The sequence below is a fragment of the Coptis chinensis genome, chromosome 3, assembly GCF_015680905.1.
Source record: "Coptis chinensis isolate HL-2020 chromosome 3, ASM1568090v1, whole genome shotgun sequence".
NCBI lineage: Eukaryota > Viridiplantae > Streptophyta > Magnoliopsida > Ranunculales > Ranunculaceae > Coptis > Coptis chinensis.
This window is the reverse complement of record NC_141458.1, coordinates 53,283,055-53,303,183: the sequence shown is the minus strand read 5'-3', so window position 1 is coordinate 53,303,183 and position 20,129 is coordinate 53,283,055. Positions and strand designations below refer to the sequence as shown.

General features: G+C 38.8%; 1 pseudogene; it reads left to right on the top strand.

Moving 5' to 3' along the window:
* Positions 1 to 494: 494 nt before the first annotated feature.
* LOC147509999 (bifunctional protein FolD 2 pseudogene) lies at positions 495 to 19,819 on the top strand (annotated as a pseudogene).
* Positions 19,820 to 20,129: the final 310 nt, after the last annotated feature.

The following is a 20,129-nucleotide window of genomic DNA, read 5'->3' as shown; positions in this document are numbered from 1 at the left end:
TGATGCCCCACTTGTTGCAGCCAAACCCACGAGATAAAAAGTGAAATGAGGGAATGCTCGAGAAGTTTACTAAACAGATTCTATGGCCTAATCGGAGTCGCTTAAATCTGAAGTCTCGTGGCCCCGGTTTTGGACACGATAAGTTAACGGAACTAGCAATCCCTTCTTGATTTAGCTTGGGCATGCCAAATTTTAACTAAATTGGAAACATTGAGAGAATTTGTAATAAGTTGGGTGGAAGCATCAGAAAACATTGTGAAGGCCGCTGAGGTTCAAACTCCGGATGCCGACATGCTTGAGACGATGGTGAAGGTCATTGAAGTTCATCCCTAAGGTTTTGAGGCAATTGCATATGGTAATTTGATACTCCCAACCGTTAAAAGGCTTCACATGGTAAAGGTTTGGCTTCCATTTGTAAGAATGATGAAACCTTTAGTTGATTCTACTACAATCAATGATGACGATTCTCCGCCATTCAAGATGGATGGAGAGCTATGGCAAAGTTTGGAATCGGCATTTGTCTCAATGCCGCTATGCGTTATCATCGAGATCAAGCCGGAGATCTTGACCGATTGGTTGAGGAATCAGATACATTAGGTATCCCGACTTGACCGAGGCATTTGAGGTGTGGTGTTATAGGTCTAAAGTTGCGCGAGAAGGCTTGGCGATCTCCCCCAAGTTACCAACTCATCCATGACAACATCTTCATATCACCAACTTTGAGCTCCTAAACTCTAATACTTCGGGTTGGAAGATGCAGTGCCTTGTAATCCTCATTTGCTAAATGTTGATTAGCTTCAACTACCATGAGTAATGGAGATCAAGAACTAGATTGATGGAACACCGAATGGTTTCTCTTAGAACTTTGATATCCGGGCGGGCGGTCAAAGGGTTCGATGCCATCGCTTTCCATCTTTGATGACTCGACCTAGCAACTATAGATTTGGAGCCAATCGGTATGACCGTGGTGTCAAACTGTGTCGGGAGACAGAGTGAATATTCACCGATTCCTTTCCAATGAGAACTAGACAGAGGTCGCTGCCGCCGTCGCAGTTTCGTGATGTAGAAACCGCTATGTCTCGGCGTAAGAGGCAAAGAAAAGCCGATGCCACAGAGGTCGGTTCCTCGAGCAAAGCCCGCCGCCAAGGGATTAGACGGAATAAAGCCGAACGGAGATAATAGATTGGGGTTCCCGGCCGAAGTTGTAGTAGGTGCCTTCCCCGCTCGTACACCTCATCGGATCCATTTTACTATGAAGAATTCAAATATTAATAAAAGGAAAAAAAGAGAAAAAGGCTTCATTCGACAAAAGCAGAGAAAAGGACCCGCTTCGTGGATAACATGGTTCCGACATCGAATGATTCCCCACAAGGTGCCCGAACTCTCATTTTGACAAATGAAGTACATCCAGATTGTAAAAGTTTCATTCTCCTGTGCCCAATTCCTACCTTTGCTTGGTGATTTGAGTTTCGATTGAGGAACGGGCTTGTCAAGCCGCCGCCACGCTAGCTTCGTGATGCAGAAACCGCCCCCAGTTGGCTTAAAGATCAAAACATATGGCAGCCTTATTTGCTTCTCTAAACACATTAGAAAAGGAAATGGAGTTGAAGTGCCCGGACATCCGAACTATAGCCGCTACCAAATTTTTACAATACATACCAAGGTGGCTTTTCAATCTTGTTGATAGACCGCGACGACTTTGAATGAACCCGAATTCAACCACTCTTCTCAAGTCTATAGCTAGACAAGTTAGTAGCCCAAGCTCAATAGCTTTCAATTCCTCGAACAAGATAGATCGAAGTTCGCATGCACACTCGATTACCGAGTAAAAGCTGAAAACAACTCTACCCCTCATTGTCTCGATGATTCCCCATGGCCATTCCCTACCCCATTCACAAAACCATCAACATTTGACTTCAAACTTCCAACAACTCATGGGCTGAATCCATGAGCATAACATATATGTCCTTATCCCTAACTCCTCCAAAATCTTATTATTGAATCATACAATAATTTAGGGGAGTAGCTCTATACATACCAAGATATTGCACCAACAAAAAGTACCAAACAAAACATCTAGTGGGGTAATAATCGTTAACCCCGAAGAATAAGTACATCTTGGGTGATCTTTTAATTCATTTTAAATAAAACCAAAAAGCCTCATAAATACAAGAAAAGCAACCTGCAAAACTAGAAGCTTGACCTCACTTTTAGGTCGCCCTCTTATAGATTATGGATTTGTTATTGGCGCCTTTAAGCCATAGTGCATCAACGCTATATTGATTGTTTCATCTTGGGTCAATTTTTGTTTTTGCAATCACTATGAATTAGAAATTATGTAGTCGATGTGAGGTGATGTTAAACCATTGTCGCGATCGGGCTTCATAATCCTTTTCTTTTAGAAGTACTTTCCAAGTATTTATTTTTTAGTTAGGCAATCAGACCTCCAACCCATGAATTTTAGTTAGGCAATGAGTGTTGATATTTATTTGTGCATGTGACTACAAAGATGAACCAAAAGTAAGAAGCTATAAGAAGCACGGACACTTTATCGCGATTGATCCTAAACCAAAGAGACGGTTGATCGATGAAACGGAAACAGAGCTAGAAGGAGGGTCAAGAACGCATAAGCCAAGCCTTTCTATCCAACACCCACACTTCGAAAGCAAGCACTCTCCTCCATTTCAGCCTTTAATAATTGATCGATAACATGAAAAGGAGCTATCCTGTTCAAACAAATTTTAAAATTGAAAGTGTGTATCTTTGAAAATGCAAAGATAGCAGACCTTAATAGTTATGATCAGCCAATCGAATCGCCTTCTAGATGCACTATTGGTGGACTAGAACTCTGCAAAAACATCTTGCAAAGCTTTTTAGCTTGTGATCAATAGCGTAAGTCTACATCTTATTGATCAACTATGGGTGCCTTTCATCATTATCCATCTCATTTAATAATGGCGCCTTCGTAAGAAGAGCATAAGAAAGCCACGATCATAGATGGTAAAGCAATAGCTCATACTATACGCCTCAAATAGCTTCGAAGTTCAACAACTCTCCACTAAACATGGAAAGGTCCCCGGCTAGTCAAGTATTATTGTGGGAAGTAGGAAAGATTCTCAAAGCTATGTGAATATGAAGAGAAAGGCATGTGCTGAAGTTGGAATTAAATCTTATGATATCAATCAGCCTCGAGAAAGTACCCGGCCGAATTGATCCAAAAGGTCCAGGAGTTAAACGCCATCCCGACATCCATGGAATACCGGTTCAACTTCCTCTTCCAAAGACATATCAATGAAGAAAACGCCTTAAATGAAATCAGCATTGAAAAGGATGTAGATGGTTTTCATCCTCCAACATTGGCAAACTTGGTATGAAAGGCAGAGATCCATTATTTCAGCCGCGGTAATACATAAAGGGTTGCCTTGAACTTCTATCACGCAGCGGGCATAAGTGTAAAGAGCAAAAAGGGCGCAGGTAGTTGGTCGGTAATATAGTTGACTACCAGCTGCTGCTTCTTCTCAAAGCAGATGCCATCATATCGAAGTTCACTCACGCACTAACCGATTCTCGAAAGCATTATTCGCGGAAGCGCACATCATCATAGCCGCAAAGAGGACAGGCAAATATGATTAAAGGTGACCGGATCAAACCCGTGCAAAGCTTATTGATGTTGGTACAAATGCCGCTACCGATGACCCAAGTAGAAAGTCGGCTATAGGCTCGTGAGGGTGATGTGGACTTTGAACAAGCTTGCAAAGTTGCCGGATGGGTGACTCCAGCCCGTGAGGTGTGGGCCCAATGACCGCTGTAATGCTACTCAAAAAATACCTTGGATGGTGCTAAAACTTTTAAGATCGAAAGCAAGAACGATCTCCTATTTATTACTCGAGTTCGTAATCATGTATCCCGTGATTTTGACGGAAGTTGTTCTTGATAATATGTAAAGGTTCTTCTCCGGTAATATAATTCTAATTGTGGTACTCCATTTGTTGCAATAATTGCTCAAGAGAGCCCTTTTAACCGGAAGGAGGGAGTTTTTCCGAGCCAAACCGCACTATAAAACCCAATTTGGGGACCGCTTAAATAGTGTGTTTGGATAATGAGAAGGCGTATCAGGCTTGCTTTTCCTTGTTGTTTTGCGCCTCATTGTTTGTTGTCCGTCTAGTCTCCCTCTTTTCTTTTAAATTTAAAGACCCTTTTTTGGGTAACCTTAAAAAAAAAAAACTATGGGTGCCTTTGAAATCGAAAAATCTAGCGGATCCACAACACTAGTTACCTAATTGGATGATTATCACCAACCACCACCTAGAAACTCTCCCCCGATAATAATAACCTTCCTCTTCGATGCCCAAATAAAAACAAAGAACCACAAAGACTCTCTTTACCAGCAAAGCAAGTGTGGTTATCTTCAATTCTAAGATCTCTTCTAAACCATACTATACTACTACAACCGCTATTACCACCACCACCACCTAACAAGTCCACTTGACATTTTTTTTTTTCTTAGCAACTCAAACCCAAGAAAACAATCTCTCAGATCAAATCTATGTTCCGGTCATGCAGTAATAATTACTATAGACCGTGGAAAGAGAAGTTTTAGGACTTATAACAAGATTGCTTTTTCTTTTTTTCTAGTATGGTTTAGGCCAATAAATGTATGGGTCATAGATTCTCGCTCTTATCCCCTTGAACTTGTAATGTTTTTATCCTTATTCTAAGTAAATTATTACCGCCGTGGTCGTCACTGGAGAGCGGGATTATGGTCGGTCAAGAAGAGGCTGAAAGGAAGCAGAGGGGGGCGTCGATGCAGAGGCAAAGATGCTTTTGGCCGGGCGCAATGATGACACTAAAAAACGTAAATACTTAACCTTTATCCTTTGTCCTAACCTTTATCCTTCGGCTATTCCATCTATCCTTTGCTACCGCTTAATAGGGGCTCGGGGAAAGAACCTAAGCTCAAAAAACAAGCACTACCGCCGAAAGGAACAAGGGCGAGATGGATAGGCTAGGATCGAAGGAAGGTTGGGAAGCTCAACCATCAACAAAAATGCTCGAGGGAAGCGGTCGGCTCTAGAATAGCGTTTAAGCAATGCATGTTGAACCAAAATTTTTAAGGTAACATATGAGACCGATCAAGTGTAGGAATTAGTGTTTGGTTATCCGACGCCTTAAAGGTTCGGACAAACCAAGCTTTCAAGGAATTATCAATGCCTCGATGTGTACACCTAATTGTCAATCATATATCCCTAATTGTGTGAAAAAGAAAAAAAACCAATACATCATTAATGTAAGATAAGATACCAATATTTCTTACTTGCTTAAAGTTTTCAAACTACGCACCATTGAGAACCTCCACTGAACTCAGAGCATCCAAGCCTCCATCCTAGCTTGAACGCCAAAACCTCTTCCAATTTAGTTCTTTGGGATACCATTTCAGCAAAGAGCTCGTCATTCACGTTACGCTTTTCAGCCTTCCTCACCCTCGCCCTTTGTACTTCCTCTTCAAAGATCGCTCCTTTGCACTTCCTCCTCTAAGTGAATGGATCTCATCCTTCTAGCTGATGGTGGCATGACACCATGCCCAAGGCCTTTACAATATCCAGATCTTACACCCAATATCGTACTAAAAATTTCATCCTCTCGGGCTTTGGCTCACCACCTTCGCCTCGTGACTCAACTTTAAGTTGTCGATCCGGGTTCTCAAAGTTTAAACTAGGGATAAATATATGAAATTAAAGTGCAATGGTAAAAGCAAGTAAGAGTCATTTAACTTACATAATTTTCCCGAGCTACAGACTAGTCCATCCCTTTACTACTAAAGTGGGTTCGACGGTAGAATTCAATCTTTCCCACGCTTTGTTGGGTTTCAGAGTCGCTAAAAAAATATTTGAAAACGATAATTTATTTTAAATAATAGTACACAACTCCAAAGCAACATAAATTATGTAAATAAAAAATATACCGATTCCTCAAGAAATGTAGAAATGACTTTGAACCAAAGACAATGGTTTGTTGAGAGCTTTTGCCGACATTTGAATTCTCGCCGCTAATTTTCTCAAGTAAAATGAATATTGTATTACAAGTTGTATTTGAATAATATAATCATATAATCAGTGGCTCATTGACTCAACTTTGAACTAAGATGGGATAAATGTAAAGAGCTGCATTATTGCCTAATCTCAAGTCAAGAGGAAAACAAAGGGTCTCAAAATTTTAAAAAAAAAAAAAAAAAAATAGAACAATCCTTTCCTTGGAACATAGCCGACTACCACTTCAACCTCAAAAATATAATTATATCCTCTTCTAGATTTCCTTAATTTCCTCAAAACACATGAAACCAATCACAACAATAACCAGCCAACAATAACCATTTAAAGGAGACTAATAAGTAAACTATCATACCTTGAAATCTTCCCTTCAAACCAATCACAGCAAGCATCCCATTTATCTTGCGCCACGCCACTATAAGGATTTCGTCGTACACTTTGATCATTTCCAAAACGCTTATAGTGCAAGTGAAGAAGACACCTATATCCTCTTAAGCCCCCCTAATATCTTGTCCACGACGCATTTCACATGTGGAAGTTGCATATCCACATCAAACTTGTCCTACAAGAAATGCATTACAAAGTTACAAGGAATCATTCCGATATGCCATGCAACTAGAATAAAAACTTTATTACCTTAATGCGATCACGTAATGGTCCTCTCACATCCTCTTCCACTTTATCCCAATCACTGCCTCAGAAGAGGTCCATGTTGTCGCTTACTACTCCAATCTCCCTCACGAATTGAGTACTCCACCTTCCCACGTGTCTTGCATGATCTTTGTGGATCTCTATCCTAGGTTTTGACCAGTAGCAGCTTTGTAATCAATGAGTTTCTTATTCATAGCCTTGCCTCTTTTTTTTTAGTAGTTGGAGCTGTTAACAAAAACATTCATAAAAAGAAGAAAAAAAGATGCCTAGTCTTTTATTATTGAACTATCCAATGCATTAAACAAACCAAAATATAATCTTATTACCAATACTTGATGTGTTCACTTCGCTAACCACGACATTGGTTGTGCTCTCACTCGCCGAAGTTACACCAAGGCCATAGCTATACACGAAAAAACTTAAATTTGATAAAAACAATTGATATCAAATGGCACATAATCTAAATACAATAATAAAGCACATTAAAAGTCATATATAAAAAAATTAATATAGCATTAAAATGGAGAGTTTCAATTCTTAATATATAAGCATGTACCGACTTAGCACCTAAATAGATCCAACAACAAAACTATCACTTAATGTAATGCAATCCAAACAACCCGGTCCTAGCTAGAATATGCTTTTAACGCTTTGTGAATGCATGACAATATATATATATATATATATATATATATATATATATATATATATATATATATATATATATATATATATATATATATAGATTACCAACATACAAAATGGATAATGAAGTTTTTCATTAACATTTAGTCAATGTCTCAGATCATCATCAATCGGATACCTACATGCTCCTCTTCGTAACAATACTCTATTAATGTGTCATCTATTTCATCATCTTCCTCGTCAATAATGAAATTGTTATCGGTTTGATGACTTTCCATAGCAGCCACGACCACATTAGCATCAACTTCGCTTTGGGTCCAAATCCTCCCTATCTAGACGTTATGGGTGTGAATGGTGCATTTTGAACCCCGCCGGCTGCTTGCTTCATGAGTTTGATCAAGTTGGACATTGTCGATATTCACCCCAACTTGCTCTTCCCCTGTTGATATGCTACATCACTACCTCCGCTTCTTCTTTCTCCTGAACATCAAACACGCTTTCGAGGCTTTGTCTTTTGCACAACTTTCCAACCGACACCTAATTTGGTATCATCGACGTAAAAGACTTGACATGCTTGCGTGGCTAAGACAAAACCGGTCTTCTTTATACCACATCTTGGAGCCATTAATACTAGTAAAGTGACCATCCGCTTGAATCCCCGGCCCTTCTATTACCAACATCATACCAATCACATTTGAAAAGATAAACTCGATTCCCAAATAGATAACTAACCTCAAAACATCGGTTAACACACCATAAAAGTCAATCTCTTCTCCTTGGTGTTCCCCTTTTACTTCAACACCACTATTTTTTGGGTTCGAGATTTTTTTCTCGATCCTTGGTGTGAAACCTAATCCCATTAACAATGCATCCGCTTATACCGCTTCACACGCTTATCAGGCCCACATGCCAATGAATATAATTCATCCGTCGCTTCCGAGGGAGTTCTCATCATGCAATACTTGCATCTATTCATAAAATTAGTACACCAAGTTAGGAAAACATAATTAGCATATTATCCAAGTTCAAACCATTGTATAAAAAGTAGCAATACGAAGCTCTTACACGCTTTTGAAACCAACTAGGAAACAACATTTCTTGTTTCTCATGTAAGTTGTGTGAGCTTTGCATTTCAAGCTCTCCATCATGTGTTGACTGCATGCATATCAAATATATATAAACTTAATAACTCAGAGTAGTTGATGATGATAAAAAAAGACTCGGTAAGCTAAATGCAATAAAACTTACTCTAAATATGTTGAAATTTCTTCAGAATTATTCAACACATAGTAATGAGCCTTGGCATAGTCTTTTGGATCAAGAATGGAACTTGTATAGGCTCCTAAAGGCCGAACATTTTGTGCGAAAACACGAAATCCAACCTGTTGATTCTCATTACCACCATCATAGTTTCGTTCTTCACGATTGAACCGAGTTTCAACTCCTTGAAGATACATGGAGCAAAAACGTGAGACATTCGTGTCTACATACGCTTCAAAGAATTGAACCTTCGGGCGAAGCTTTATTTCAACATATTGTTTTTAGCGTGTGTAGATACCTGCTTGCATATAACACACACATGTAATATATATATAGTAAATAAAAACTTGAACATGCTAATTTCAAATTAAATAAATTACTAACAAGAACCTCACCTTTCAATAGGATACATCCACCTATACCGCGACCGTCCTCCAAGTATCGCCTCACGTGGCAAGTGGATAGCCAAATGGACCATTACATCAAAGAATGCAGGAGGAAATATTTGTTCGAGCTTACAAAGTATCACCGCAATGTCCTTTTCCATTTTCTCTAATACTTCCAATTTTAAAGTCTTGCAACATAACTCTTTAAAGAACATTCCCAACTCAACCAATGCAATGGCTACATCATTGGGCACAAAACCACGATTGCAATTGGGAGAAGTTGTTGCAAGAGCACATGACAGTCATGACTTTTCATTCCCTTTATTCTTACCATCTTTAGCATTTGCACATCTAGAAATGTTAGATGCATAGCCATCGGAAACTTCACCGACTTCAACCACTTTCAAAAAGATTTTTCTCTCTGAAGATGACAATGTGTAGCATGCTGGCGGCATTACAAACTTATCACCTCTTGGGATTAGATGCAACTCTTTTCTTATACCCAATGCTGCCAAATCTAATCGAGCTTTTACTGAATCTTTTGTTTTGCTATCTATATCTAACAATGTCCCCACTACATTGTCACAGATGTTCTTCTCAACATGCATAACATCCAAGTTGTGTCATAGCTTAAGAGTGTCCCAATACGGTAACTCAAAAAATATGCTTTTCTTTGTCCAATTCAACTCCATCTCAGTACGCTTTCTCTTCTTGTTAGGCGGCGGCTTTCCGAATTTCTGAAGAGGTTCTACATAGTTCACCTGTGATAACAATTCATCCCTAGACAACTCTGTAGGTGGCAACCTGCTCTCCCTATTTCCATCAAATAAGTGTTTGCCACGAGTTCTCCAAGGATGCCTTGGTCAGCAGAAAACCACGATTGGCCATATAACACAACTTTCGCCATTCTTTAAATACATGGAAACTCAGATCCTTGTTACAATTAGGGCAAGCCGGTTTCCCCTTCGTGTCCAACCGGATAAATTACCTAGTGCTTGGAAAATCATTTATAGTCCATAACACTGCAAAGATGCAACCAAATGTTTCCTTTGCTAATGATCATATCGCCTCCACCCCATCATTCCATAACTCTTTTTAGTTCATCAATCAAAGGTCGTAAATAGACATCGATATCATTCCCAGCGATGTAGGCCCCGGGATCGATGAGGGGGCACATGAAGGTGAATGGTTCTTTCATACACTTCCACGGTGGTAAATTATATGGCATAACCAGTTACCGCCACATACTATATTGGCTGCTCTCATATTACCAAACGGGTTAAATCCATCGCTATGGTGACCAAAGGCTAACATTGCGAGGATCATTGGCAAACCACTCATGTTCCTTGTCAAAATCACCCCAAGCTTTAGAATCTGGCGGGTGTCTAAGCACGCTCTCCTCATGCTCAAGTTTTTCTTTATGCCATCTCATATCTGCAAAGATTAACCCTCGACATGAATAGCCTCTTGAGCCTTGGTTTAAGTGGAAAGTAACGCAACACCTTCTCGTGGTATTTTTTAGTCTTGCCTTCAAGACTTGATACCTCGGCTCATTACATTCGACAATTTTGAAGATTTTCATTTTCTTTCCAAAACAACACACAATCATACTTGCATGCATGGATTGAGATATAACCAAGTCCCAAGTTACGATTAATGCCTTCCGCCTCGTAATGGGACTTTGGGAGTGTCTCACCTTCAGTAATATTGCTTTAATCAACTGGAGAATCATAGTGAATGATTTGTTACTCCAAATGATTAATTATCTTCAAATGAAGCAACTTCACGACACAATCTAACTTTGAAGATTTACAACCTGGATACAAAGGTTGACGCGTGCTTCACTCAAAAGTTCATCAAATGGATCTATATTACCTCCCCGATTCCCTATGTTCCACATTAGGCACCAGATTATCAATGTGTATTGGAGCCTGCAAATCTTCAAACATGTCATCCAAATCCATCAAACTGCACCCCTTCACCAACATCATCGTCATCATCGCCACTTTGTTCCTCATAGTCTTCCATGAAAAACCCAACGGGTGTAATTCTTGTCCATGCCGTAAAGGTCTAGATCGCCTTTTACCTCGCCGATGTGCTTGTAATTCCTATTTTTGCATTGTTTGCATGGACATCTAGTCCTTCCCATTCTCATTCTGTATGACCACGAGCAATCTCAACAAAATCTATAATTCCTTTTTATAGTCGCCTAAACCTATTCGGGCGATTGCATCCAACTCTTATCCATTTCTAGTAATCAAAGAAGAAAACATGAATCAAGTATGTTGCACCTTTAATAAATATGGCAAAGGAAACATATCTTACCAAAGGAAAAAAAATACTTGTACACGCCACATGGTAGAACAAAACAACACTACTAGATTAAAATGAGGAAAAAATATATCGAGTCACTTTCGATCTATTATCATACTTAAGCCGATATGAATAATTGAAACTATCAGATAAGGACAATTTGACTTGTCTGCATCCACAATATAACTTATATTTGACTTGTCTGCATCCAAATTTAATCATAAAAGATAAGAAATGTATATATCTTATTTATATAGTAGCTCTTCATGACTACTTCTCAAGCTAATCCCTAATTCCTTTTTGATACACCTATTTGGCAATTGCATCCAACTCTTATCCATTTCCGTGTTCCCTACTATAATTGTACATCACAAAATAAGAAAACCCAAACATTTAAACTAACCAATTAAGGACAGTCCATTAACAATCCAACTTCCTACACCACTATTGATAGAAATTAATTTAGGCATGCATATAAGAATATACGAACAATTACCAGAAACAATGTGTAATTTAACTTCACAAAGTGGTCTTGTATTCAAGATTGCATTCAACCAGACTTCTACTGTCCTTAAAATGCATACACATGATAGAAAGATTGAAAAGCAACCAAAATCAGAGAAAAAGGGCCAGCAATCATCACCGTAACTCGGTTCTAATACATAAGTCATCTTAGCAAACATGCACACACGTTACGGAAAACCAAAAGCATTTCACCCATAAGCTCATTGTATATAACTATGGCAACGGAAACCAGTTTTTTCCATTAGATTTACAATTTTTTCAATCAAAATAGAAATAGTTAAATTAAATACACTACAGTAGAGGAAATCTCATTGTATATAACTAAACCAAGTGCCTAATAAGAGCCTGTTATGGTGGAGATGCAAGTGCAAGTGCAAATGGGGATTTAGTGACGTTATGTTCAAATTTCACTCCTTAGGTTCTTATAAGAACAAAACTGAGAGGACAGATGATCCTACAAGCAGCAAATGCTTGTAGCTGATGTTCCCATCAGCTCAAAAGAAAAAAAAAAAACCATCAAGTTAATATGATACATAATAACAGAATTACAAATACTAAAAAATGCTAGCAAGATGATTTAGAATAACAGTATAGATCGAAGCAACTGAGGTGACGAGGATATACCTTTAGCTGAATCTAAAGATGTGTAAAGGTATGCTCTAATTCACTAGTGTTCAATATACTTTCCATCTTTTTGTATCTAACATGTGTTTCGTGTTGTGTGCATGTATTGGATTTTTGTCGCTTTCTTTATTGGTTCTGTGCAATTTAATCTGCGAAGGCTTTTACTCGTATATTTGACACGTTCCTCGATATTGAATATATGAAATATATATCTCAGTTCAAAGGGCATGATATCTTTGCTTGCTCATATCGGGTTCAGCGAGTAGTGATAATCTTGATCCCCAAGTAATCCATAGGTCCGAGGTAATTACCTTGTCTATTCCACTTGTTTACCAAAGATAATCACTTCAAAATAGAAAGTGGCACAAGAACTTCAACTAGTGAATGAACACGAGAAGTTGTCATCACCCGTGTAGTTGCATAACTTATCAGTATGACATTAATACTGTTCACCTTAGATCAATAGTATCAAGATTAAATTCCCTTAGCATATGAGTCCTTATATGTGCATTTATTAATTTCGGGGAAGGGTGGGGGGGTGGGGGGGGGGGAGTTGATCTTTTAGCTTAGATAGTTGACATACTTTATCTTAGACCTCTCGGCTATAAAGCGCCTTTGGCTCGAGGTTACGCTTCTGCTTTATATATGTTACTTGGTAAATAGTTCCCATATATTGAATGGTTCCTGTAACTCAAACTCTTATATTATGAGTTGGTAATTGAAGTGACTTCTACTCTTATACACGGATGAACTCTTTCATCATTTCTAACTAATAGCCACAACTCTGCAGATGCATTTGTATTTTGTTTTCTTTAGTCAAATTTTCATATAATCTGATTTTGCATAATACCATAATTATCTTAGACTTGCTTAATTTTTTTTCCAACTAGTGTACCATGTGTTGATATCGATCATCTTGCCATTACACTTTATTTCTCAATGTGTTTCTTTATATATACTTGATGGTTATTCTTGTCTTTATTTTATGGTCTACAATTTGTTTTATACTTACTTTTTCTTTCTCGCATATATACTATTCTCGATGGTTATTTGTTCCTAAGATTAGTATCTCTTATTCTTTATTCACCAGTTCAATCAAACATGGGCCTTCTTCCATATGCAAGTTTTCAAGTGAAAAGTTAAGAACAAAAAGGGTGGTTTGGTATGGCACCATCTATGTAGACGCATTGATGAGATACTTAATTCGATAAACCACTTTAGGATGGAGATGGAATGTTGGAGATGCTTTGAATTTGGTAAAGTCATCCCCCAGTCAAGTAGATGTGTATTTTTTACTTGATGAAGCTCCTCGACTCTCCTACCTTTAAAATTAAAGATTGTACATTTCTTTTCTTATGAGTTTTGAGACATCAAATTTAGTCTTATATGTAAGCAAGTACATATGTAGTATTTTGTTTAAGTGTTTAGAGAGTAAACAGTTAAAGTTGCATTTATCTCTACTTTTGGATGTCAAGCTTTTGTAAACGTCAAGTTATCTTGATATTTTGGTATTTTAATGGAAATTTGGTGCAAAATGAAAATGAAGTTGTGAAAGTGTGATTTGTGTGCTTGTTACAACAGGTTTTAATGGAAATTCTTGCAGGTGGGAAAAAGAACAAAAACAAATTCCAAAAGGACGGGCCATGGGGGATGTAATTTCATAATTTTTGAAGACAACAAAATAAACTAAGCAACCGCCAAAAACCGTTGAATATTTTCAATTAACCATGGCTTCAAGCAGTTGTATTATTTGAAATTAACTACAGCCGTAAACTGTCGATTTATTTAAATAAAGCAACGGTTAGTAGCCGCCATTAATGAAAAACGATAGCTTAATTTAAGGAGGGCTATTGCGATGGTCGATAGCCATCATTTTAAACCATTTAGGACGGTTAGTGGCCGTTGCAAATTGAGAATTCTAACATTGTGTTAGTATTGTAATATCACTAAAGAAAGGCTACCACAAGCCTCCACCAGCCTCGAATGTTCAAAAGCTTTACTAGAACTTATCCGTGAGTTATTCCAAAGACAGGGAATGCCTAGATTGGGTCTTGTTCGCTTAAGATCTCCCCGAGAAAACTACTAATGAAATATATCGACCTTGCCTCTAGATAATCTACAACAACTAAAAAAACTCTCGAGACCTTTCTTAAATATAGCTATCAATTGTTCAAAAGTTCAATTCTAAAATATAGCTACCAATTGTTCATAACTACTAAAATTGCATTACAACAAACAAAAGTTCAATTTTAATCTAAAAAATATACAAGCTAGAAAACATGAAAAGGCTACCTGAAATAAGTTTACAGCTTCAACCTATTTTCCTTGTTGCAAGTGTTTAAGTTGAGGACCTGAACCAAGTTTTCAAACACACTCTATTACATTAAGTTGCAAAGATCGAGGAATCAACAAAATTAGCCAAAATAAAATAAGACATATAAGGTTCTCACTTGTAAACTCAAAACCCAAATTCACACGCACACGTTATAAACAAGGCACCACTTACAATCGCTGAAATCGTACAAACCTTAATTGACCTAAAGAAAAGTGAAGGAAAGATTCATACCATACTTTTCTACTTTCAAAGACACTTTTCTATTCAAGGCGATATCCATATCCAAAAATTGACTCAATATTTTAAAAGTCGGTCATTTTTTTAATATCTTCTTAGCAATAGGGTCATGGTTGGGAAACTAAGGTCTCCCTTCTATTTCAATATGCTCTAGCAAAAGAGAACCATATATAAAAGCTGACTCAAGTATGGAATGAGCCACCACTCTTCTTTCTTGATATCATAACTTTACATGTATAGTCATGCAATTTGTTCTTTAACCGATAATACCAATATTTTTACAATAGTATGGCATGGTTCATATATTGCATAACAAGAATATTAAAAGGCAACGCTTATTCCCATAGAAAGATTGATATTATTGGAAGAGGAGAAAGGGTGTGAGAAATATCTGTTGTGGGAAGTAGGGAAAAGTAACAATGGAAGAAGAGAATGCTTATTGTTACTCACCGTGATCAAGAGTTTGAAAATGAGGATGTACTTGATAGGCATCAGAAATCAACCCATTTCAAATGCCAAAGATCCTTTATGAGCAGTTTTTAAGCGTTGGTGGAATGGCTATTCACGTTATTCGGACTCACAGGGAAACTCAAACTACTAACAACAACTCTTCAATGGCACCAACATTAATTTTCACCAGATCGTTTTGAAACGTGACTGTTGTGCCGCTTCAAGGCTCAAAACGAGTGTTGTAGTCCACGAACTTTGACTCGAGGAAGCTCATTCAGTTATAGAATGTGTTAAGGGCTCTTAAGGAGAGAGGGGCAAGGTCACCTGATTCTAAACAGTTAAGACGCCATCCGGGTTATAGTATTGAGGGAGGTGGAATAGAAAATTCGTGAATCAAGGCCCTGCTGCGCGTCCGCCGATGATTGTCTTATGGATGTCTTGAAAAAGATACCACAAGATGTTTCATCGACAAAGTCCTCTTGATTGACTAATTGGTAATCTTGTATGTTATAGCTTCGACTGAAGTCGGCTACCGATAGGTGTTAGTCTATCTCTTTGAAGTTATGCAGGTCTTGATCGACTGCTGGTCGGTCAAGGCTCAAAACCGAAAGCATTGTAGTCCACGAAACTTTGACTCGGGAAGCTCATTCAGTTATGGAATCGTTAAGGGCTCTTAAGGAGGAGAGATAGGGGCTAGGCTGCCCGATTCTAAACAGGTTAAAGCCATCCGGGTTGTAGTATTGAGGGAGGTGGAATAGAAAATTTTGTGAATCAAGGCCATTGCGTCCCGGCCCATGATTGTCTTATGGATGTCTTGAAAGGGATACCACAAGATGTTTCATCGACAAGTCCTCTTGATTGACTAATTGGTAATCCCAGTATGTTATAGCTTCGACACGAAGTCGGCCTCTTGACAAGTGTTAGTCTATCTCTTTGAAGTTATGCATATATTTCACTTATGTTAAGCTTGACTGAATAGCTTTACCTTAATAGCAAGCCGGTCTATGGATCTAGGTGAACCCGAGGGGTGAAATCGGAAAGGGTCGGGAAGAATTACCCAACGGGTTTTGAGTTAGACGGATCGATGTTCAAATCTCATCGACACTAAACACCAACCCAATCGAAATCTCCCTCCCCTATACTATCGTTTGGTGGCGATAGAAAATTCGGCTTTCCGATCTTGGCTTTCAAAGACAAGAGGGTTTGGTACAGGACGAGCCGAGGGGTATAGATGGTATAGAGGAGAAGACCATAGGGACGGACCGAGAATAAGTTGGGATTTCTATCTGAGACTTGACACAGCGTATGAATCCTTATTCCATAATGAAAGAAAGGGGACTGGATCTTTCGAAGTGTTGGACTGAATCCACACTCCCCACCAGCGAATTTTTTCACCAGTTACAATTGTATCTGCAACTTCGGCCCCCACTTCACCATGCTCTCAATCAGAAAATACAGATGTCACATTTGTTAACTATGTTAACTCTAAATCCTGCGCTTCTGGTCCAAATAATGGTCGTCCTTCAATCGACCCCCTGCCATTGACATCTAACAGAGCCCCAACATATCTGGAAACTAAATCCCTCTATCTAGTTTGGGATGATGAAGCCTTCTCCATGGAGGAAAACAGAGCATTTGACATGCATGTCAAAGATGATGAAGCCTTCTCCATGGAGGAAAACAGAGCATTTTTGGGTTCCCGCGGATATGTAGGTTGTAAATTTTATGGACTGAGTCACTGAGATACAGGGAGCAAAAAGCCATATACGAGTAACTATATTTAACTGCAAGGTGACATTGTATTTGAGGAAGGTCACAATATTGTTGTTGTATCTTTATGAATGCTATAACTGAACCAAGAGTAAAAATGGACGACTAAAGTTCGTCGCAGAACTTTTACGTAAGATTGATATTGGAATAGAATACACGCTAAAATTCATTCAAATTGAAATATAAAGATTTGTTCTTTATATCACAAATCAAAAACAAAAACAAAATACCCAAAATCAAAAGCAAAGAAATATATCTTACCCACTGTAGAGAACCCCAATTCGAGCAGTTCTACCTGGCTCCACAAATCACTGCAAAGAACACCAAAAATTCCACTTTAAAGCTAAAACAATCAATCAAGACAAGAAAAAAAAAAAAAAAAAAAAAACGATTTCAACTAGGGCAGGGAACAAAAAAACGAAGCTTTTGATTTTGTTATCGCTTCAATTCTTTTCACCTCAGTAAAGTCAAAAACGGTGGATGTTGAGGGTGGAGAGATAAGCTTTGAAGATGTGGAGAGAAAAAGGATGAGTTTTGGAGATGGAGGAAAGAAGTTTCGGTTTAGATGGAGAGATCGAGAGACGACAATCTAGGGTTTTAATAGGTTTTGTTTTTACGGTATTTCTAATTTTGTTATGATTTGGATTTTGGAGCGGGAACATGAAAACTGTAGCGCGATTAATATTTGCAGCCAAAAACGAATATATCCGCCCAAACCAGAGCCCATTGGCAACATCAAAATCGTCACAACAAGCGCATACACATAGTCTATCCCGGAATTACCAGTGACGGCAAGGGGGTTGCAATAGATATTTAATCTATAGCAGCACCACACTCGTTGCCAAAAATAAACATTATCAATTTAATTATTTATCGTAAATTTAAACAAACACTTTTGCAATGCTCAAGGCGTCACTCTAGGTATTTCCCAAAATGAAAATTCTATTAAGACGGATGACCTTTATTCAATCAAGTCTCTTTATTCTATGGATGGGAACAGCCGAAAGAACATTGTCTGCCATTAGCGAGCGGGCTCGTAAGCTCGTGTACTATTACTAATCATGTGAGCACCGCACCCCTTCTCATATGATACTGATCCCCATCCTATCTGGTCAGCGTAGATTCCTGCTGTTTTGTTATTTCTCGTCCTGTTGGTTTAATGCCCAAAACTCTTATAAAAAGAAAAGCCCCACACTTGTCGATAAAATTTATAGGTCTTGATAACCGTTGGTAACATGAAATGCCCTTCCTAATTCCATGCCCGAACCTGTTCTCAACTTGCTTCGCTTGGCTGGTCGAGTCGAAAAGAAATACGGCAACTAAAAAAGAACGGAACGTATGCGCGAGTGGACCTTATTGCTTGGTTCATTATGTCTCGTGCAATAACACCCAGCGCATCACTCTTTCTTTTCTTCTTGTTCTTCATTGTTAAGCTGACTTGTTTGTCTTCCCCTTCACCGTTGCACTCATTCGCTTTTGTGGTGATAGGTTACCTTACTTGTGTTAGGTTGGCCAATCGTGAGGGGCTCCCTTTGCCAAACCGTAACCTTGAGGAACCTTTCGAAAGCTTTTGGGCTAAATCCTTTACTTCTGTAATGAGAGCCATGGGTAAATGAGTGAGCTCCACACTTCACTAAATTAGCCCAACGGATCAGGTGGATTGTGGAATAGAATAGATAGGGCTAAGATTCCATCTTCTATTATTTGATTGATTGAGAGCTCTGGAATCGAACTTTCCTTACTCCGCCTTCTCTACCTCTACCATCCGAATTCAAAACCTATACATACCGATCGATATCGAATCGGGCAAGCCCGAATTTAGTTAGGGGAGTCAACTTACTTGATTGACGCAGAGTGAAAGGATTTAAAGACCTCTTATTGACTAACTCACTTAGTAAGCTGGAATCAAGTAGTTCGGTCGGGTAGAGCAGGTAGTGGTTGTTCCTCTTTCGGCTGCTAGCTGCTATTGGTTTTATTGGAGTTTGTGTCAGACGTATGGATGTTCGGCTAAAGCCCGATTTCACACAGAAAAAGGATTAAAAAACTCAAACCATCCCGCTCTGCTCACATTCCGTCCTTCGCTTAGCGAGAAAGAATTCCTTTTTTAAAGGGTGCCTAAGGACCTAGTGGAAAGCGCTTTTCTCCACTCGCAGATACTTTGGACTTTTTGCCCCATATCTATCTGCTAGGGTCAAGGAAACTTCTGGATTAAGGATGACTTCGTGGAGGAGCATTATGACTATATATTAGCTGACGTACTTTAAGTTCTCGACCGTTTAATTGACAAACGCTTGTGCTAGGTGTCACTTCAAAGGAATATTAAACGACTAGCAAAGGAAGGCGGACGGTAGTTGTTGAATTTGCTTATATAATCTATCCATGAAAATGATCCAATTATGATAAGTTTTGGAAGAAGTGTGATGTCCTCTGTGGATGAGAATCTATTCAGTGTCATTTTATTGTAGACAGTGGAGCTGCTTGGTGAAGTAGCAGTTTTGGAGGAGGAGGTTGTACGGGTGGAAGAACAGGCGGTGAATGTTAGACAAGGCCTTTATGAAGAAGCTGTGAAGATTTGATGATCCAAGAGAATTAGGGAAAGGCCGAGCGGTTTATATGAAAAGAAAACAGAGAAACGAAGCTCTGAATGTAATGTTACTGGAAATCCAGCAGCAGTGGCAGGTAGCTGAACGCAATTGGTAGCAAAGCTTAGGCGTGATGAAATTGGGAAGCGTTGTAGAAAGTTTGGAAATGAGAAACAGCCCTGGAAAAGGATACAGTGGTCCGAAGACAGCCGCGGCAAAGAGAAGGAGTCTTGCAGTAATCCTAAAAGGAAAAAGAAGCAATCCCCAAAGCAGGCAGAGCAAAGAATTAGAACCCCAGTGAAGG